Here is a 23,532-nt window from a genome sequence, read left to right as displayed (position 1 = left end):
GAAATTTCTTAGATTTCAAGGATGGCATTTAATATTTGCCTCAAATCTGAAGCTGCCCCTAAAATTTAGTTCTGAGTTGTAGCCAAACCTACATGGGACCAGTTTTGTGGTTTTTATGGATGGAATCTTACAGAAATATAATTTCTGTGACATTTTAACCTCAAAACAGCAAACATTTCACAGATAAGCCATTTGGGTCATAAACCACAGGAAAAACCAACTACTGAAACTTCAGCCTGGTTAAATTCAACCTAAACCATAGCCTTGTTTGGATTTGAGCCCTAATCTTATTCTAGATATACAAATTATCTCCAAGTCCCATTTCTACATGTAACACCCTTTCCATAGTCACTGGAAAGGTGAAGAATATTTTCAAGGAATTGAGTTAGGCTTATTTATTTTTTTTAAAAAGGAAATAAATGTGCATATAACAGCACTGAAATAATTAGTACAGTTGCAGAATTTCCTTTAATATTTTCTCCCCACACGTATGTACATTGTAGATTTCTACAAGATTTTTCACTCTTCTAATTTAAATTGCTTCCTATACTGGCAACTGAATACACAAAATATATAATTCTAGTGACATATTTCAAGCTCAGCTCTTTGAAGCTTTCCCATCCTAATGCTGCGAGCAATTTTGTCTGCAGAAGATTGGAAGAATCTCCAGAGCATATTACCGTCAACATCTGCCAGAGACACTGAGCAATATTATGTCAGTAATATGTCAAGACATCTTTAATAATGCAAGAAAGGTCAGCAGTCCACAGAATATCAAGTCAAATATCAAAGAACTAAGAATCTTTTTCTCTTTGCATTTTTCATTGGCATTCTTCATCTTTTTTATGATTAGTTTTATGCCAGCAATAGATTTGTACTTTCATACTGGCAATGGATTCTATTTCTCTCTTGTCAAATGTGTGTATGTATGTATGCATACGACTGCTTATGTATTTGTATATAAATGGTTTGTGTATGTATTTGTACATATTCTCTGTCTGAGAAAAGATTCCTAATAATTGAAGAAATAACTTCAATTCCTTTTATGGTCACCAGGCCAAACTGAAGTACAAAAGTCTCTATCCGCAGACCACTTAGTTTTATCAGCTAAATTCTGTATTTTGTGCTTTTCATGACTTCTACTCTCTGAGTTAATGTTGCTTTACAACTAACAGGTTTTTCCTGGAACAGCTCAGGATGTGATCACATAACAGGGCCCTGACCTTTCAGCTATATAATGCTTTTGTGATCGATATCCCAGAAATTAATGTGTTTATCGTATCAGAACATTTTTAAAATCTCATACATCGAGTCACTAATTACCTCAAATGACTATGGTGCTTAAGCTGGGAAATTTGGCCTAGTGCCTCTGAATTCTACAGAAGAACTGGATTAATTTTGTAGTCTAGAAAAATCATACCCAAATGCAAACCATTTCTACTGTCTCTTCACGTTGTTCACCTTCTTGGGACAAATTACCCACTCCATCACGGTTACATTATGTAACAGAGAGGAGAGTGTGTCTTGTATTCTCCATCCCTTCCATGTATCTTTCTTCTCTTTAATTTTCTCCCCTAATTCACAGTTTAGTTAGGCTTCCCAATTTATATAGTGTATTCTCTTTTTCGCCAATCACTTTTTCTGGGTCACACATTTCATCTTATACTGAAACAATACCATTTCTAACCACCATCTGCAGACATCAACAGCACCACCTTTGATTTCCCGTTTTTCAGCAAGAGATGGGACCCTATGTATTACAGCCTCTAGGTTTGTTGAGTCAAAGGTTTGCTACTCTTTGGGGTTCCCCCACACACCATTCTCGCAACTGTATGGCTTCAGAAAAAGCAAGTTCTATGTTCAGTTTTCACTGGTAAATTGGGAGCTAGTACATACAGCAAAGGCCATGCTACCATGGCAAAAGAAGGGGACAAGCCCATGATCCACTACAAAAAGAAAGCAATAAGACCTTCTTTACCCCCCTCACAATCAGACTTGACCATTCATATAACGGAAAAAGGTATCTGATCTCCATCAATAAAAGATAATACTTTTATTATAGCTTTTCATTGATGTAAACTGAAAAATGGAACTGGATGGAATTAGGCAGACATCCTGCATCAGTTTCAGTACACATTTTAATGTATTAAGAGAGGAAGTAACTAAAATTCTTATTGAGTGAAATCCTGGACCTATTGAAGCTAATGGCAAAACTCCCATAGCCTTAATTGGGGTCAGGATTTTGCCCCTGGTCTTTTGGCTTATTAATAAAAGAACATTTGGACTATTTACCACTTATATCAATATTTTAACCATTTGAATTTTGCAAGTTTGCTTCTTCACTTGTTAAAAAATATATATATAAAAATCTATATTTCCACAGGCATGGGAATCAATCAGCATATGGATCAATATGACAGCCATACTCAAGAGGCCACAATGCAAATGACACTTAGTTGCTTTTGTTACTCACTAAGTCCCTGATCCTTCAAATACTTGAGCATGTGCTTACTTCCCTCATGCGAGTAGTCCTGTTAAAGTCAAAGGGATGACTTACATTCTTAACATTAAACAGGTATATAAATGTTTGCAGAATCACAGCCTAACAGCAAACCTGGAGTTTGGGGGCACAATCACAATCTGCATTGACTTGATCTTGGGGTTGTGTGCACACATCCAGGCATAGAATGTGGCCCTCACATTGTTATGGATGTAAAGGAGGGGAGAATCAGCAGAGGTATTGGTGACAGCATGGGAACCTATTTCATAAAAAAATTCAGTTAGGTGAAAAAAGGATGATGACTTTCTTTTGAGACAGATTCTGATGATTCTTTGTCAAGACTTCAATGCTGGAAATTTTTTAACCATAGGTGGGGTCAAAAGGTAGGAATATTTTGTGTGTGAAAAATTCACCCTGTGTATTTGTCAAAAACTCAAATCTTGACAAAAATATATCAAAAAATACAATTTCAGGAAAAACAGTGAGGGAATGGGGTGGTCTTATTTTTTTCCAAACTCGCTCACCTATCCCCGATGGAATAACCTCCCTCAGACCACCAAAACAGGAAATATTTTTGGACTCCAATCCTCCTGCCCTTATTATAGTTTCCCTTGTTCTAAGGAAGGTTTATTTTTTTCCAAACTCGCTCACCTATCTCCGATGGAATAACCTCCCTCAGACCACCAAAACAGGAAATATTTTTGGACTCCAATCCTCCTGCCCTTATTATAGTTTCCCTTGTTCTAAGGAAGGTTTGTGGTTATGGTACAAGACCAGGAGGCAGATTCTATTCCTGGGTCTGATAGATATTTCTATGTGGCCACAGGAAAAAATGATTTCATGCCACTTTTTCTCTATAAACAAAAAGAGAAGTTATCCTGCTCAATCTCACAAAGGTGTTCTCTTTAGTTTACTAAATCTTGCCAAGTGTTTTAAGGTCCCTGATGGCCATTGTATTAAAAACAGCGAGGTGATCAACCAAACTCGATCTTTTGCAATACTGTTAACTTAGATTCCAATTACACATTTAAAGCAAAACACCACAAAAAAAAACACCTGTCAGTAAAAACTAAATATTTATTTAGAAACTTACTACTAAAAAAGTCTGTATGATTTTTTCCCCAGGCAAAAATTATGCTATTTTCAGTATGAATAATGTGCTGTATGTGCAAATTAATGTCAGGTCACATTTGCTATTCCTGAAAGCATTTTCTATAACCTATCGCAGTACAGTCAAAGGCACTGACAAGGTCACACCAGAACATAATAAACATTCAATAAAGAAAATGTTGCCATATGTTGATTTCTTCCCAACTAGAGCTGGTTTTCTGAAAAACGGTGCAGCACTTTTCTATTATCAAATGGGGTTCAGAGGCCACGTAAATAAATATACATGAACTAAAAACAAAAACAGCTGGAAAGTTCCCAAAAGGGACATCTAACAACCTCTGAATTGGAAAGGCCATGGCAGATCAAGGGATCGTTATTAAGATTAAAGGCTTAGACCATACCAGCTGTGAAGTTTAAGCTACTAAATTTAAAATGTTGATAGCATAAAAATGGAATGTAGTAAATGGGGTTATTAATACTTAAAATGAAAGACAAAAAGAGAGAGAGGAAGATGGTGTGTTTTCTGTATCCTCATTCTCTCACTGTGCCTTATTATATGGTGCAGTATGTTTTGAGACAGCTAGTGCCTTACAGGTATCTCCTAAGATACCAGACTGTATTCGTTCCTGATTCTCCAATAATATTATTAGTCCAGTTTGTGTCTGTTTTGGACAGAGACTTTAAAATAACTTCCTTTTAGAGGAGTAAACTACTTCAGTGATTCCAAGCTACATCTAAACTCTTTCTGTACTTTAGTAATTTGATCTATGCTACTCTGATTGCATTTGATGGCATTACTCTGCTGTGCCTAACAAGTAACTGAGATTAGAGACACAAGGTGGGTGAGATAATATCTCTATTGAACCAACTTCTGTTGGTGAAACAAGTTTTCAAAAACTTCTCTCCAAAGCTTGTCTCTCACAACAGAAGTTGATTCAATAAAATATGTTACATCACCCACCTTCTCTCTCTAATATCCTGGGACCAATACAGCTACAACAGCATGACAAGTAACCGAGGATGACAGCTGTCTGAGTTCAATGGTGTTACTTGTTATGTTCACACCATCCTTGTGGGATACCGGTTCCCTGAATTGTGTTTCTAATCCAAGTTTGAGACACATTCTACAAACATGCTGCAGAAGCAAGGCTCTGCGTCTCTCCCAGTGGGATATGTTAACAATATGTTTACACTGCACCCTCTGTATCTCACTGCACAGACCGCCACCCTATGTAATTTACTCTGAGTTTGGAGTCTTAGATGAGTAACCAGCCAAGGGGCTCAAAATGTTAAAAACCCCTAAATTCCTCCAATGGATACTTTTGTAACTCAATAACTTTATCCCAATGAAAAACAGTTACCACAACAGTAATTAGTTATTGTGCCTTACAGAGCTACTGAAGTAAGATACACCTGCAGAGACAGTCAGAATCGGGGAGATATAGATATATTAAAGTAATGTTTACTAATCTTTGTCACTGCTTCACCATCTCTATAACTTTCAGAAACTGTCCTTGTATTGCTATTCCTTAGGAGAACACCTAGGCTGACAATGAGAATGTAGCTTCCCTGTGAATGTGTGACAAAATAGGAGATTTTCAAAGCTAGCTGTAATGGAAGGTTTAGGCTGTATAGAAATTAGCTTACGGATCTACTGTAGCCTCAGAGGAAAGAGACCCCACAGTGTGGGTACATATTTCAAATTGCTGAGTACAACCCTGGTCAACATGGACCAAAATCGGAGATCCTGAATTAGATTGACTTCTGTGGGTGATTTATCCAGTGGAGGATTGAAGGATTGGGCCGTATATATTTAAAAATCAAATATTTTAAACTTCAAAATAGTCATTGAAAAAAATATGAAACATTTCATAAGGAAGAAAGACAGCGATGCCTAGAATGGGAATTGTTTTAATTTTGAATCAGGTAGATATGGGTTTGAATCAATATCCCAGTTCTGAAGCCCCCCGCTCTCAACTTGTGATATTTTGGAACCCAAATCAAACTTCATAACTGACCCATATCTTCAGTGGGCTGAGCCAAAGGGGCCAGATCCTCAGCTGGTGTAAAGCAACATAGCTCTATTGACTGTCAATTTGCATCTAGTAAGTGCCTTACCCAGTCTTAATGGTCCAAGCACCCCTGAACTTTGGGAAAAATCCATTCTAGATCTGAACTCAGATGCCTTTGTGGAATCTATCTATTTGTAAATCAGAAATCAGGGGCCAAATCAGCTTCTAGGAAAGGACGGCAAAGGAAGGTCGGGTTCACAATAGGAAGGTGGTAGAGAAGAGGAGCAACCACAGCCACAATAGAGAGAACAAAATTTTTCTTAGCCCTCTTGCTTTAAAGTGCATCCATTTCTGCTCCAATGTTGCAGTCACTCCAGTAACTTTCATGTCTCTCTTATAATCTTAGTAAGCATTAACACATGCTCAGAAAATTCAAAAGACTTTGCTCATCAGGTGGATTGTTCTCACAGTATGTGCTCTTAAAAGAAGGTAACCCATTATAGAGAGATATTAATAGGCAAGTCACAAAGGAGCTTTATTGTTTCAGTGAGTAAGAAAATTTATTTCATAACTCTTGATATACAGCATCATTATGTTTTCATAAAGAATTTGCATTAATAAAGTCACAGCTCTTTCCTTGGGGAAATGATGGTACAGGCACCACGGGTGTTGTTAATGTACAGACTTAATGAAACTTGCAGTCTAAAGAGGACTGCTAACAATGGGGTGGGTGACCTGTTTTTATAAGGCATGGCAAGGGGAAGGGTTGCTATGCACAGTGATAAACACTGCTACTGTGGCTGGAATGGAGCCTAGGTTCCCCCTCTAGATAGTCTCTTCCTTTCTGGGGTACTGTAGTTATTAGGATTTTCACATAAAATACAGTGATAGCTTCTCTAATAAGCATCCCAGAGCTGTTGCTTCTTTCATAGTCCTCAAACAGCAGCAGGTAAAAAGAATCTCTCTCACGCTCACTCACCCCCACAATGTTTGGGCTAGAGCCCTCACCCCAGCACTTTCGTATGGACTATCAACAGGTTATGTGCCTTCTGCTGGATTAACTAGCAAGGTTAACAAAGGCGATCTCCCAAGTACATTTTTAAATCCTGCTCATCCTAGACGCATTCCCTACAATAGGTACATAAGTAGTAGGTTTTCTTATATCACATGGTAGCAGGTTACTTTAGGTCCAATGATCTCTCCCCAGAGCGTCAAGAGCCATCACATTGGGAAGATAGCAGTATCATGCAGAATAAAAAACAACAAGGAGTCCAGTGGCACCTTAAAGACTAACAGATTCATTTGAGCATAATAAATCTTATTTCGTGGGTAAAAACCCCACTTCTTCAGATGCATGGAGTGAAAATTACAGATGTAGACATAAATATACTGGCACATGAAGGGAAGGGAGTTACCTCACAAGTGGAGAGCCAGTGTTGACAGGGCCAATTCGATCAGGGTGGATGTAGTCCACTCCCAACAATAGATGAGGAGGTGTCAATTCCAGGAGAGGCAAAGCTGCTTTTGTAATGAGCCAGCCACTCCCAGCCCTATTCAAGCCCAAATTAATGGTGTTACATTTGCAAATTAATTTTAATTCAGCTGTTTCTGAAGTTTTTTTGTTCAAGTATAGCTACTTTCAAATCTGTTATAGAAGGTCCAGGAAGATTGAAGTGTTCTCCTACTGGCTTTTGTATGTTACCATTCCTGATGTCCGATTTGTGTCCATTTATTCTTTTACGTAGGGACTGTCCGGTTTGGCCAATGTACATGGCAGAGGGGCATTGCTGGCACATGATGGCATATATCACATTGGTGGATGTGCAGGTGAATGAGCCTCTGATGGTGTGACTGATGTGGCTGGGTCCTCTGATGGTGTCACTAGAGTAGATATGGGGAGAAAGCAGGCAATGCGGTTTGCTACAGGGATTGGTTCCTGGGTTAGTGTTTCAGTGGTGTGGTGGGTCGTTGCTGGTGAGTATTTGCTTCAGGTTGGGGGGCTGTCTGTAAGTGAGGACTGGCCTGCCTCCCAAGGTCTGGGAGAGAGAGGGACAGAATGCAACGCCATCCACAGCCTCAGAAACAACTCTGACATTATATTCAAAGGAGGTGCTGACAAACGAGGTGCTGTAGTCATAACGAACAGGTCGGACATCAGGAATGGTAACATACAAAAGCCAGTAGGACATTCCTAGACATTCTATAACAGATTTGAAAGTAGCTATACTTGAACAAAAAACAAAACAAAAAAACACTTCAGAAACGGATTTCAAAGAGAAACAGCACAACTAGTTCATTTGCAAATTTAACACCATTAATTTGGGCTTGAATAGGGACTGGGAGTGGCTGGCTCATTACAAAAGCAGCTTTGCCTCTCCTGGAATTGACACCTCCTCATCTGTTATCGGGAGTGGACTACATCCACCCTGATCGAATTGGCCCTGTCAACACTTGTTGTCCACTTGTGAGGTAACTCCCTTCTCTTCATGTGTCAGTATATTTAGGTCTGCATCTGTAATTTTCACTCCATGCATCTGAAGTGGGTTTTTTACCCACAAAAGCTTATGCTCAAATAAATCTGTTAGTCGTTAAGGTGCCACCGGACTCCTTGTTGTTTTTGTGGATACAGAGTAACAAAGATACCCCCTGATACTTGACATGCAGAATAAAATCTCCTTTAAATGCTAGGAGCACCTTCTGAAATTGCTCCATGAGGATTTGTTGTGGCACTTGGGCTGTTTATTAAAGGAGATGGATATCTGGCACACTAATGGTATCATTAGTGTCTTATATCTGCGTCTTCCCTTTGTTCCTGAATTCCTGGGAACCTTTCTTGTTAAAGGGTGGTTGTTTCAGCTAGATTTACCAAGAGGAGAAATTAATTTCAGAAAACTGGAACTAGACGGCAGAGACACTAAAAGAAATGGTCATCAAACAGATTATCTGTTCAGAATACAACTAATCAAAATCTCTTAAGCCTTTGGAAGCCTCAAAAGCCATTTAAGATGTGCAATTGTGATGGCCAACATCTTGGCCAACACATTGAGGATTGAATGAGGGACCTCCAATGCTAAAAGTATGAGCTGCTGCAACTTGAGCTAAAGAGCAACTGTTTATAACTGGGGAATGTCACAACTCCTATCCTCTGTGGATTGGCACAGCGGGGGAGCTACAATATTCATTCACCAGTGGATTATACAACAGTGCCAAAGATGCGGTCATGAAATGGATTTTAGTGATGATGCAGCAATATCCCAGATTTCTGTGCAAGATTCAGTAGTTTGGAAGCCACAATAGAACGTCTGGACCATCCAGTCAACACCCTACATTCTTAGGGAATGTCAACACAAACATTTCCTGAGCAGCAAGATGGCATGTAAATCTACTGAGCTCCCATGTGCCATACAGTAACTGTCCATGTGGACCCTGCCGATGTGCACTAAAAGTCTTCTAGTGTACACTGACATACAGCAGTACATAATGATTTACTGCAGTATATCAGCATGTTCCATGGTGTGCCACAGTATATCAAAGCCTGTCATGATTTACCGGAGTATGTCAAAGGTCACTGGGGGACAGAGTCACTGTGCAGCATGCTGGAGGGCTGTAGAGCTACACACCAGGTTGCTGCACAGTAAATTCTCATGTAGACATGCCCTTAGACTAATGGTGGCTAGCAGCTTGCTTCTGCTCTTACTGAATACAAATGGGAGTTTTTCCATTGAACTTAATGGAAGAAGGCTCAAGACCCAAGAATATCACACAAAAACAGATGCTTAAGGTACGATTGTCCACTGCCTTGCACTAGTGTAGTCATTAAAATATGTGCAAAAGGAGTGCAAAGTGCTTTAAAGAAGCTACTTGATTTTAGTTTACAATCACTTTGCACTCCCTTTACATGGGCGTAAATGACTACACAGGATTCAAAGCAGTGAAGAATGTGGCCCTTTGTTACTACAAGCATATTCTCACCACACTGACCTTTCAACCCTCTTTATTATCAGCCTATGAAACATCACTGACATTGCCTTCAAGAGGGCGAGAGAGAAGCCAACCATAAAAGATCCCTTGATTGCAGCGTGCCCAAGAAAGGAGACGGCTGGAGCGAAATAAATGAAAAGAGTAACATTGCCTCTTTCCCTGAATGAATGAGTTGAGACTGGGGAAAGAGCTTATTCAGAGGAAAGAGACTTGGTCGAGAAAAACAGAAGTGAAACAAGAACAATTCTGCTGTCAGAAAAAGGAAGGACATTAATAGTCTACAGTCAGAAAGAAGATGAAAGCTGCTCCAACTAAGTAAAGCAGCAGACTCGCACTTGAGAGGCGGTAGAACTAAGTGCCTGTTAAAAAGTCAGAAATCAGACAAGGAAACATGCAGGGAACAAGGTTAAATATCATCAAAAAGAAGGATTGAGAGGTCAATAACTTCATGGACATGAAAAGAAGATGAATAGAAAATTGTTCTGGGCCAAACCACCACAAACCTCCATTCGACAGAAAGGTATTGATGAGATTTGAAGTGACCAAGAAAAATGTGAAAGATGTGCCCTCTTGATTTTCACAAAGTGAGCCAAGAAACGTAGAAAGAAAGAAAAGCCAAAGTCAAAGAAGCCTCTTGCACTGAGCAAGCCCCAGGAAACTTGTAAAGGAAGGAGTACTGCAGGAACATCACAATACGACTTTATTTTAGAGAACGTTCTTCGTATAAAACTGCTTTACAGACTTAGCTAGTACAAGGCAGAGTACCGTGTTGATTATGTAATAAGAAACAGGCTCTTCTGTGTATTTTTAACAACAGAGAAACATTTACTTATTTTGAAATAGACACAGACTTTGCAAGAAATCCTTTACTAAGTCTCCAGCAGTAACCTATTCACCTAAAGCAGAATCAGAGCAGCTGGTACATTGGACACCGCAGTACTCACATTTAGAAAACCAAAGAAAAAAAAACTTCATTTAATCAATCTATTTTACTTATGGAACCTGAGAGGAACTATGGTCCTGTCATTAAAGCAAAGGACAAGGACTCAGAAGATCTCAGATTAATCCTAGCTGTGCCACAGCCTTCCTGTGTAACCCTGGCCAAGTCAATGCATCACTCCGTGCTTCAGTTCCCCATCTGTGAAATGGAGGTAATAAGGTAATGGTGCATTGTCTCAACTATTTAGATGCAGCCTCTTTGGAGCAGTGACGGTTTCTTATGATTTGCGGGGGTGGGGGTACTTACCACACTGAGGCCCTAATGACAGTTGCAGCAGCTAGGCCCTACTGTAATGCAAATAATAAAATAAGGGGGAAAAAGGAGACTGGTTGAGAAAGGGATAGCATCCTCATGTGTCTCTGTCTCAATTCAGACCCAGCTAGCTCACTCGTGTGAGTGAAAGTGTTTATTATATAAGTACTTGTCAAGCTGTCTGGAGTGGCTCAAAAGAGCGAGTACCAATCTCAGGGCAGACTGTTAAGAAGCAGAACATAAACCCCGAACTCATTGTGTGAGTTCTATACTTACATTTCACCAACCAATCATCAAATGTGAACCCTTCAAGCAGTGTAACAGCCACTGTAATATGGAGTCACAGTCAGTCAGCTTGGGCACTCAGGTCTAGGTTGCCACCCAGGCAAGCCTGCCTTTGTGACAAATAGTTCCTTACACCAAACAACATAAAAACCTTCAAGTTATTCCCAGTCCCAAAGAACCGCTCACTTACCCCAGATCAAGTGCACCTCAGATCTCACACCAAAGACAATATTTGTAGACAATGCTATAATAAACTATCTACAATGTTATGAACTGGGAATAATAAATGAATTATTTACAATCTTAAAGCAGGAAAACATGCATACACAAATGAGTTAAAGTCTTAGGTTTCAAAAGGTGATAGAAGCTGCTGTAATATGCAAGCTCTAGATGCCCTTTAGGGCTAACCCAGGCTAAGCAGCTGGGGATCCTTTGCTTATGCTTAGAAATCTCGCCCTCCCAAAGCCCAAGCAGCAGAGAGATACATTTTCTTTTTGGTAGGGATTTTTATTCCCTTTCCCCTGAGAGTTCAAGACAGTGGAATGAGTTCAAACTCACCTCTCCTCTTTGTGGGGAGTGGAAGGAATGCAATTAACAAAGTCTTTGTTTTTTTATGTTCCACAAAGGCTCATTTGGTTTCAATGGGCCTTCTTGGTAGGCAGAACCTTCTGTAGGAAGCCAGCATTTAACATTAATTAACAGGAAAGAAGCATTAATCATGTAAGTCATCAGAGGATTACCATGCAAAATTTTAATAAAGCTTTATAACGTGGGGTACAGATGTTGTAAGTGAGATGAATACATGCAGCATCTACAACCATTTCATAAAGTCCAACCACTAAACACAAACTTAAGATCTAGTTTAACAGTACTAACACACAGGTGAGCCAGACTGGTTTCCAGCTATTTTATTTGTCAGTGTTCAGTTGAGGCCTAGGGGCATTACATGTCTTCCAGCATCTTAGTACCATTTGCTGACTCTCTGGAACACGAGTTTGGCAAATTCCATCCAGTTCCCAGTCGATAAGTGTCCCCATCACAAAGACCACCACAATAACTGACGCCACTGTCAGTGTAATCTCTGGAGAAGCCAGTGACTCAATAGATATGGAAAATGAACTCGTCTTTCACCCCTTGAGGTGGTCTGCCCAGGGCAGAGTTAAGGCACAGACACAGGCTTGTGTGGAGAAGCTTGTCCTGCTACAATCTGTGCTATTGTGTTGGTTCTGTGCATAAAGGCAGACTCTGGGGCTACAAAGTTTGCCTTTTTCATAGAGACTAAAATTTCAAGCAATCGCTACTAAGAACAAAAGATCAGATAAGAGCATGCAGGAAAATGGAACTCCACTACCACAGTGACAGGTGAGCTATAAGAACTGAAAGACAGACTACATTTAGTGAATTGGATGTCCCCTCATCTGGCTGAGCACTCACTTCATGCAAGTAGTCTCATTGCCTTCAGTGAGCCTAAGAGGAGGATTATGTAACATGTGATCACATGCACAGGCCAATGTCTCCCACTAGTGGTCGGCAACAGCGACCACAAGTCTGATACTTCCTTGCTACTAAAAAAAGACTTCTCCATTACTCCAGGGACAAATTTTGGTACATGAGGCAGTGAAGATCCCAGGACTAATTCCCTGAGAATGCCTGTGGTGTCCAAATAAATGGAGCCACAGATACTTACTCAAAAATAAATATTTTGAGGATAAAGGTTTGGGGAAGAATTTCAGAATGTTGCTATGGTTAACTTCCTTTCCTATTCCATCAGGATGTCAGTTGTTAGACAAGCTGGAGCACATGTGGAGAGTTTGTTTGTTTTTTCCTCCAGTGCAGTAGTCACGGTGAGGTCTTCTTGCTCAATAACATATACAGACAATGTATGTCTGTATGTCTGTACTTCCACCTGAAGTATTTAAAGAGCTGAAAATCAGAACTGGATAATAACATAGCAACTGTAGAAAGAGGCAATATAAGCGAATGATGGATGAGACCTGAGAAACAAATGGACAGAATGTCAGAAAAACATGAAATTGATGACAGCTGTTTCAACCAGCATCCAGACCTAATGTGCTTTTCCAAAGCATAATTAATTTTAGTATAAAAGCTATGTGCTACAGATTTTATTAAGCAGACCTGAAGGTGCTTAAGAACCTGCTGAAGTATTTTCCTGCCATGTGTGTTCTTACTGCACATAGATATGGTGTGTAGGCCTAAAATGTGCATGGAGCAGACTGCCCCAAGGTGTTTTCAATGCTGAGAGCATCTTAGGCATCTGGAAAATGGCTTGTAGTTTTGCATATCTGGACAAATATAAAAGTTGTATCCTGTCTGACATCTTCCCAGGTGAAGAGGCCTGTGAACTGCCTGAACTGGAGAGGTGGCTGGCTGGAGGAGGTGGAAAGGAGAGTGGCCAGGGGGAAGTGGCAAGTCCCGTATGGCCTGTGCCTATAGTACAAACATCAGACTCTGATTTAATCAGTTCACCCTTGCACACCGGGCCTGATTCTCCAGCATGCTTCACCATTTGTCGTCATTTATCCTGGGAAAGTGAGTGAAATGGTACATTTGTAGTCCAAATATTTATTACACTTACAACACGATGTATTGGGATGCAACATGCACTTGTAACAGGTTCTTTTCCTAGGAGGTTGCTTAAAGTTCATTGAGGGGATGGACTTTCATGAAACACACACACAGAAACTTCATTTAACACAGACAATTATAACCCCAGGTCAGGGGTCACCACACTAACATTTGGCACACGTTTTAGTGGTGTAGATACCCCCAATGTGCGAGGCACCAAAGAGTCTGTCCAATTATATTTTAGAAAATTGAACAAACATTAAAGGAAACTATTTTAACTCAGGAATAAGAGGTTAGAGGCAAAAAGGCATCCTTTAAAAATTGGAAGTGAAATTGTAATGAGGAAAATAGAAAGGAGCATAAACTCTGGCAAGTCAAGTGTAAAAACATAATTAGGCAGGCCAAGAAAGAATCTGAGGAGCAACCACAAAAAAGACAAAAAAAGTGCTGTTACTTTTTGCCAAATGGACTACTGGACAATCAAGGTGCAAAAGGAGCACTAATGGAAGACAAAGTCATTGCAGATAAGCTAAATGAATTCTTTGCATCGGTCTTCACGGCTGAGGATGTGAGGGAGATTCTCACACCTGAGCCATTCTTTTTCGGTGACAAATCTGAGGAACTGTCCCAGATTGAGGTATCTATAGAGGAGGTTTTGGAACAAACGGATACGTTAAACAGTAATAAGTCACCAAGGCTAGATGGTCTTCACCCAAGAGTTCTGAATGCAAGCAAACGTGAAATTGCAGAACTACTAACGGTAGTATGTAACCTATCACTTAAATCAGCCTCTGTACCAGATGGCTGGGGGATAGCTAATCTAATGCCAATATTAAAAAAAATCCTGGCAATTATAGGCCAATAAGCCCAACTTCAGTACCAGGGAAACTGGTTGAAATGATTGTGAAGAACAGAATTATCAGACACATAGTAGAACACGATATGTCAGGGAAGAGTCAACATGGCTTTTGTAAAGGGAAATCATCCCTCACCAATCTTTTAGAATTCTTTTAGGGTGTCAGCAAGCATGTGGACAAGGGCCATCCAGTGGTTATAGTGTTCTTGGAGTTTCAGAAAGCCTTTGACAAGGTTAAAAGACTCATAAGCAAAGCAAGCAGTCATGGGGTAACAAGGAAGGTCCTGTCATCAGGGCCGGCTCCAGGCACCAGCTTTCCAAGCAGGTGCTTGGGGCAGCATTCAGAATGGGGCGGCCGTCCATGTCCTGCGGCGGCAATTCTGCGGCAGCACCGCCAATCTTCCCGCCGTAGCGGCTTTTGGGCGGCCGCTTTTCCGGACGCGACAGCAATTCGGCGGCAGCTCCGCCACTGTTGTTGCTGTGGCAATTTGGCAGTGACTGCTTGGGGGCAGCAAAATTGGTAGATCCACCCCTACCTGTCATGGATCAGTAACTGCTTAAAAGATAGGAAACCAAAAGGTAGGAATAAATGGTCAGTTTTCACATAGTGGAGAGCAGTAAACAGTGGAGTCCACCAAGGATCTGCACTGGGACCAGTGCTGTTCACCATATTCATAAATGATCTGGAAAAAGGGGGTAAACAGTGAGGTGGCAAAGCTTGCAGGTGGCACAAAATTTCTCAACATAGTTAAGTCCAAAGCTGACTGTGAGGAGTTACAAAGGGATCTCACTGTGACTGGGCAACAGAATGGCAGCTGAAATTCAATGTTGATAACTGAAAAGTACTGCAAATTGGAAAAATAATCCTACCTCTACAAACAAAATTATGGGTTCTAAATTAGCTGTTGCTGGTCAAAAAAGCTCTTGGAGTCATTCTGACTAAAAAAAAGTTCTGTTTGTCAAAGTCATTCTGACTCTGAAAACATCTGTTTGATGTGCAGCATGAGTAAAAAAAAAAATTAACAGGCTGTTAGGAATCATGAGCAAAAAGTGATCATAGAATCATAGAATATCAGGGTTGGAAGGGACCCCAGAAGGTCATCTAGTCCAACCCCCTGCTCAAAGCAGGACCAATTCCCATTTAAATCATCCCAGCCAGGGCTTTGTCAAGCCTGACCTTAAAAACCTCTAAGGAAGGAGATTCTACCACCTCCCTAGGTAACGCATTCCAGTGTTTCACCACCCTCTTAGTGAAAAAGTTTTTCCTAATATCCAATCTAAACCTCCCCCACTGCAACTTGAGACCATTACTCCTCGTTCTGTCATCTGCTACCATTGAGAACAGTCTAGAGCCATCCTCTTTGGAACCCCCTTTCAGGTAGTTGAAAGCAGCTATCAAATCCCCCCTCATTCTTCTCTTCTGCAGGCTAAACAATCCCAGCTCCCTCAGCCTCTCCTCATAACTCATGTGTTCCAGTCCCCTAATCATTTTTGTTGCCCTTCGCTGGACTCTCTCCAATTTATCCACATCCTTCTTGAAGTGTGGGGCCCAAAACTGGACACAGTACTCCAGATGAGGCCTCACCAATGTCGAATAGAGGGGAACGATCACGTCCCTCGATCTGCTCGCAATGCCCCTACTTATACATCCCAAAATGCCATTGGCCTTCTTGGCAACAAGGGCACACTGCTGACTCATATCCAGCTTCTCATCCACTGTCACCCCTAGGTCCTTTTCCGCAGAACTGCTGCCTAGCCATTCGGTCCCTAGTCTGCAGCTGTGCATTGGGTTCTTCCGTCCTAAGTGCAGGACCCTGCACTTATCCTTATTGAACCTCATCAGATTTCTTTTGGCCCAATCCTCCAATTTGTCTAGGTCTTTCTGTATCCTATCCCTCCCCTCCAGCGTATCTACCACTCCTCCCAGTTTAGTATCATCCGCAAATTTGCTGAGAGTGCAATCCACACCATCCTCCAGATCATTTATGAAGATATTGAACAAAACCGGCCCCAGGACCGACCCTTGGGGTACTCCACTTGATACCGGCTGCCAACTAGATATGGATAAATAATGAGACAGCAAATAGCATAATGCTATTATACAGATCCCTGGTACGCCCACACCTTGAATACTGCATGCAATTCTGGTCACTTCATCTCAAAAATATACATTGGAATTGGAAAAGGTACAAAGAAGGGCAACAAAAATGATTAAGAGTATGTAACATCTTCCATATGAGGAGAGATTAAAAAGACTGGAACTGTTCAGCTTAGAAAAGAAACAACTTGGGGGGGGATATGATAGAGGTCTATAAAATCATGAATGGTGGGTAGAAAGTGAATAAGGTAGGGTTATTTACCCCTTCACAACACAGGAACCAGGGGTCACCCGATGGAATTAAATAGGCTGCAAATCTAAAAAAGAAATAAGAAAGTTCTTCTTCACACAACGCATATATAAATTAGGTCAAGGAAAACAAAATCAAATTGTGTTAATGGGGGAAGAATATGTCCCCAAAGAATATGACTTGATTAGTATAGCCTGTGAAGAAACAGAGTCCTGCTTACTTTCAGTGATTTCCTTGGTTATTTTTGGTAATATCCTCAAACCTCTTAAAGGACATTCAATAAAAAGGTCACCTTAAAGTATCTGTAAAGATTAGGATAGAGCAGAATGTGTTTATAGTGCACTATTTGCTACACACTGTATTCATTGTCATGGAGGAAGAAAACTGCAGAATTAATCCTCACCTGGGAAATCAGGATGATATTGTGCAAGGTCACGTTTATGGATTATAAGATTTCCACCAGTCAGTCCTGAGTTATTGCTTTGTAAATACTCAAAAACCTAATTTGATAGATACTCTACAAGAAGTTTACAATAGGAAATTACTTCCTTCATGTGTCAAGATAAACATTTCATTAAAAAAAAAAAACACCCAAGACTTTAGCTTGACATCAGTGAGTTCCCATATTTTTATTAATGCAGGCTTGATTTCAAACTAGATCTTTATAATTTTATTGTTATTAACCCTCCTAACAAGCCAATTCTTTTCACAGTTAACATGGATTACTCGGATGGAGAGGATGGACGGGTTTGGGATCATCTATAGCTGTTTGCACACCTATAGCCTCTTAATCAATCAAGGTGAAATGAAAAGTGGGATACATTGCCCAAATGTAAAACTCCCCCTTTTCTAGAAGTATAAAGTGATCCTACATCTTTTAGACCCTTTTACCATAACACAACAGAACCCAGAAATGCAGTTTTCCACTAGTTTCATCCTGGGCTAATTGCTTGTCCTTAATTACTTTGCACAAGTTAGTATATGGGATGCTTTAGTAAACAGGGTAGGGGTAACATTGTTTGGACAGACCAAAAAGGAAATCTAAAAAGGAAAACCAAATCCAAGATTAGTGGTAAGTATTTTAAAAGAGCCTAGTGATTCCAGAGCCTACGAAACCAAGGGTTTTCAAAGGACCCTAAGGGGGTCAGGTGGCCAACTTGCACTGAATTTGCCCTCCAGTGATGGGATTTAAGTGCTTAACCCACAAAGGCACCTTTGAAAATCCCAGCCCAAGTGCCCAGGTCAATTTTGGTGATGCCACTTGTCTGGGGTGCAATCCTCCCACCGCAAGATGCAAGCAATTCCCCTTGCCGTCAATTTATTATAGCCTTGAATGGAAATGATTTCCTGTGACAAAGGAATAGGGACCATGGAAGGCTTCACTTTTTAATACTCTTAAAGAACAGTGGTACTAAGCTTCCGGGAATTCAGTAGTGAGAGACGGAATAAAGCATCTTCTATTTCTGCAAATCAACCAGAAGGAGCTTATCTGGCTTCCTTACCTTCCTAGGCCTTTTCTTTACATCAGGTAATTCACCCCCTACTGGCATATCAAAATCACTATCAACATTGCATCAGATGTTAAAGATCCAGAGCAATTAATCAGATCACACTGTGAGGACTATCCCTCTTTCTTCCAATCACAGAGCCTGGGGTGGGAAGGAAAGAACTCCTACTGTAGGAGCTATTTTTAACATCTTCTCATCCCAGCCAATTCTGAAATACTCAGGCATTGGCCACGTCTATTATATACTGCAACAGGCTGCTTTGCTTATATACTACAGGGAAATACAACCTAGGTGGAGCTATTATAAAGTGGATGCATAACTGGTTGGAAAACTGTTCCCAGAGAGTAGTTATCAGTGGTTCACAGTCAAGCTGGAAGGGCATATCAAGTAGAGTCCTGCAGGAATCAGGATCTCGTTCTGTTCCATATCTTCATCAATAATTTAGATAATGGCATAGAGAGAGTACACTTATAAAGTTTGTGGACGACACCAAGCTGGGAGGGACTGCAAGTGCTTTGAAGGATAGGATTAAAATTCAAAATTCTCTGGACAAACTGGAGAAATAATTTGAAGTAAATAGGATGAAATTCAATAATGATAAATGCAAAGTACTCCACTTTGGAAGGAACAATCAGTTGCACACATACAAAATGGGAAATGACTGCCTAGGAAGGAGTACTGCAGAAAGGGACCTGGAGGTCACAGTGGACCACAAGCTAAATGTGAACCAACAGTGTAACACTGTTGCAAAAAAAGAGAACATCATTCTGGGATGTATTAGCAGGAGTGTTATAAGCAAGACACAAGTAGTAATGCTTCCGCTCTCCTCCGCACTGATTAGTCCTCAACTGGAGTGTTGTGTCCAGTTCTGGGCTCCACATTTCAGGAAAGATGGAGAAAGTCCAGAGAAATTGGAGAAAGCGGAGAGAGTCCAGAGAAGAGCAACAAAAATTATTCAAAGGTCTAGAAAACATGACCTATGAGGGAAGATGAAAAAAATTGGGTTTGTCTGGTCTGGAAAAGAGAAGACTGAGAGGGGACATGATAACAGTTTTCAAGTACATAAAAAGTTGTTACAAGAAGGAGGGAGAAGAATTGTGCTTATTAACCTCTGAGGATAGGACAAGAAGTAATGGGCTTAAATTGCAGCAAGGACAGTTTAGATTGAACATTAGGAAAACATTTCTAACTATCAGAGTAGTTAGCAATGGAATAAATTGCCTAGGGAGGTCGTGGAATCTCCATCATTGGATATTTTTAAGAGTAGATTAGACAAATACCTGTCCGGAATGGTCTAGATTATACTTAGCCCTGCATTGAGTGCAGGGAACTGGACTGGAAGAACTCTCGAGGTCCCTTCTAGTTCTACAATTCTATGATTCTATAAACAGGCTGCTCCTTAAGTAGCACAGAATCAGGAAAGACCATTTGAAGGCAATTGGTTATGCAATAAAACCAACCAACCAAATAATAAAATCCCTCCAAAATGATGCAGACCAGATTCATCATTCGCAGTTACTTTGAAATCCTTCCTAAAACACACACACAAGCAAAGATTCAAAAGGCAAGTATTGCAAAGGATAAAGAGCTCTGTTCACTAATAAGGTCTGAGTCTTCTCTCACAAAAATAGTATTGAGATGGTACAAGCTGTCAGAGAAAATGGAAGCTGTAGGGTAGCATTGGGTGAGGCACCGAACACACAGTGAAAGACAGGCCTTGCCCTGAAGAGTTTAAACTAATTAGAAAGCACAGACAGTGGGTGCAGAAACAGAGGCACAAAGAGAGGAAATGACTCACAAAGCAGCTCAGTGCCACAGAACTCAGATCTCGACTCTTAGCCAAGTGCCCTGTCCACTAGAATATGCCACCTCCGACAGCAAAGCAATGTTCAGATTCCATATTTTTTCCATGCATGTAAATTTCAGCAAATTTGTCTCTTGTGCAACTCCACTGAATTGGCCCATTCGGACCATTCACATACTGCATCCAAGACACACTCCCTAAATACAAAGTGCAAATGTAACATGGACATATTTCTAAACATTCAAACATGCAACAATTAAAACAAGTAAAACAGAAAACACATCCAACTTTGCATATGAAAACTAGTAACTCATTTAACGCTACATTTTTCACCAAGAGAGAGAGTACTACTGTTTTTCTTGGACCAGATTATAATCACCCTGAGGAGCAGTTATTTACAGGGAATTTCACTGATTTTCATGGGACCCCTTTTGGGAGTAAGCACTCACCAGTGCAAGTGTCTGGTTCATAGTGCAGCCTTATATTTGCTTGCACTTCATTCTGAGCACCCTTTTTCTTTAGATCTTCAGTATGACAAGCCAGACCTGTCTTCTGAATGAAATCACTGCCAAAATCTCACCCCATCACAGTGCCCACAACAAGTGAGTGAACAATTCAAACAAAAACAAATGGGGTGAGATTGCCATTGACTTCATTGGGGCCAAAGCTCCCTTTGACCTCAATGGTGCTAGGATTTCCCCCCCTCATTTCCAAGCTAACCCCCTCCTCTACGTTTTCTGGTGCAGCGTGTCTTCTCTGTGTTTATCTTTTAGACTGGAAGCCCTTCAGGACAGGAACTGTCTTTTTTGCATCTGTACAGCCCCAAGCACATGGACAACACTTCATAGATCATAAATAGTGGTAAGATTGAATATAGCATGTTATGGCACAGCCCCATTCATAGAATCATAGAATATCAGGGTTGGAAGGGACCCCAGAAGGTCATCTAGTCCAACCCCCTGCTCAAAGCAGGACCAATTCCCAGTTAAATCATCCCAGCCAGGGCTTTGTCAAGCCTGACCTTAAAAACCTCTAAGGAAGGAGATTCTACCACCTCCCTAGGTAACGCATTCCAGTGTTTCACCACCCTCTTAGTGAAAAAGTTTTTCCTAATATCCAATCTAAACCTCCCCCACTGCCCCATTACCTTCAATGGGACTGAAACTGAGCTCTAATCATTTCCTCTGAGGGGTGGTGGAGAATAAATTATTAGGCGTTTCGAGAGTTCTATGTAGAACTGAGATCAATACCCTTTATAACCCCAATCCAGCAAAGCACATAAGCATGTGCTTATCCTTAAGCAGAGTGACTACTCCCGCTGATTTCAATGGGACCATTCGGTGCTTAAAGTTTTGGGTGTTCTGAAGTGCTTTGCTACCTACAAATCTGTCCAGCTGTGTGACCTCAAGGCTTGTGAAAGTTAAAAGTTGATTTTTGAATCTCAGCGTCTTTCCTCCTTTGGAATTCTATTTCAGTCTTTCATTATAGGGAGTTTTACTAATGCTTGCCTATGGGGATATGGATAATGGCACCATCTGATTCATCATAATTTCATTCAAACTCATATTGCTTTTTACATTTTATTTCTCTTTGCAATTCTGATTTGTAACTGCCAACAGCAGGCTGAAGTTTTACCTAAATGAGAGCATTTCTACTCAATGAAAGAGCATTATCCTGTGCCATGTGCTTAATAGTTCATATTACTGTGTAGGGAGCGGTGCATCCAAAGGCCAAGTTCCTGGCACCCAGTTTGTTGAAAGTTTCAAGGACAACACAACTACTGCCTTTGCATGGTAAAAACTGTATTGTCTCAGCAAAATGATGGATTCACAGATAGATGAAAGTCAAGGAAAAATCTGCGTTTGGGTTGATATGCCTTAACTGAATAGTCCCCTTGCTTTAATAACTCCTAATAAAAATACCAAGCATTAATGGTGTATTATACAGCCAGCATGAGATAGGGTTTTCTCAGGTTATATCTACACAGGCAAAAACAAAAAGCCCCACACCAGAGACTCAGAGCCCATGTCAGTTGACTTGGGCTCATGCTACAGAGCTAAAAATAGCAATGTAGATATGGAGCCCAGTCTCTGAAACCTGAGGAGGGGGAGAGGGCAGATGGTCTCAGAGCCCAGGCTACAGCCCGCGCAGCAACATCTACACGGCTATTTTTAGCCCTGTAGCGCAAGCCCTAGTCAGTTGACTCCAGGCTCACATTCGCTGCCTCAGGGTTTTATTTTGCAGTGTAGACATACTCTAAGGTTTGACTCTGCCAGCATTATGTTGATTAAGTCTGCAAGGGCTTTCAGTGAGACTACTGGACACAGGGAGAAAAAGGAGCTAACGTTGGATAGCAAGGATCATGAGATGCATCAAAAAAGGGTGAAATTTACTTGTGAAGGGGTCTGCTGAGCAGATGGGCTGAATTATCCTGGCTACTGCTGGAGAGAAGGTATGAAAAGTAAGGGTAACCAACATATAGGAGTGCTACCTATTGATTTGCTGACAGTGTTTTAAACATCTACCGTCCACTGGCTATGGAATTCATACTACCTTCAGGAACTGGTGCGGACACAGACCCCCAGTTTAAAGAAGATTTCAGTAAGCGAGCTGCTCCTAATTAATTTCTGTGCTTCCACTTTAGGTGACTGCTCAGATATGCTTAAATATCCCTAGTAGCAGATGTGTCCATATACTAGAAACACAAGTTCACCTTGTCTACACAGTTCTGTGGGATACTGAGTACAACAAAGGCCCAGAGTACATATGCTATGAAAGATACTATGAAAGTATTTGAAAAGGTGCTGGTGGAATTCCAACTTAGATACAATTTACATTCTGCCTACCTAAAATCAGTGGGCTACGTTATTCTATACTCCATATAGCTACATATCAGTCCTGTTGCTAAAAGTAGCCTCATTTCAGTGGTAGGTAGCAGCTCCTATAAAGAACTCAGAAGTTGTTTGAGATTCTTCTGGCAGAAATGTACAATGTAAATGCAAAGTATTCAACAGATGAGTATGCGTAAATAAGTGAGGCAGCAGAATTAGGAAGATAGGAATTGCCATACTAGATCAGACCTGAGATCCATCTAATTCATTATCCAGTCTTGAACAGTGACCATCCCCAGATGCTTCAGAGAAAGGTGTAAGCACAATGAAGTGGGCAGATATGGGGTAATCTGTCTCCCTCCCCCTCCCCATTAGGTCTCACCCTGGTCTCTATTAGTTAGAGATTGGCATAAGCCCTGAAACATGAAGTTTAATATCCCTTCCAAATTTTTTGTTATC

Source organism: Lepidochelys kempii, chromosome 9 (genome assembly GCF_965140285.1).
Source record: "Lepidochelys kempii isolate rLepKem1 chromosome 9, rLepKem1.hap1, whole genome shotgun sequence".
Classification (NCBI taxonomy): Eukaryota; Metazoa; Chordata; order Testudines; family Cheloniidae; genus Lepidochelys; species Lepidochelys kempii.
This window is presented reverse-complemented; position numbering follows the sequence as displayed.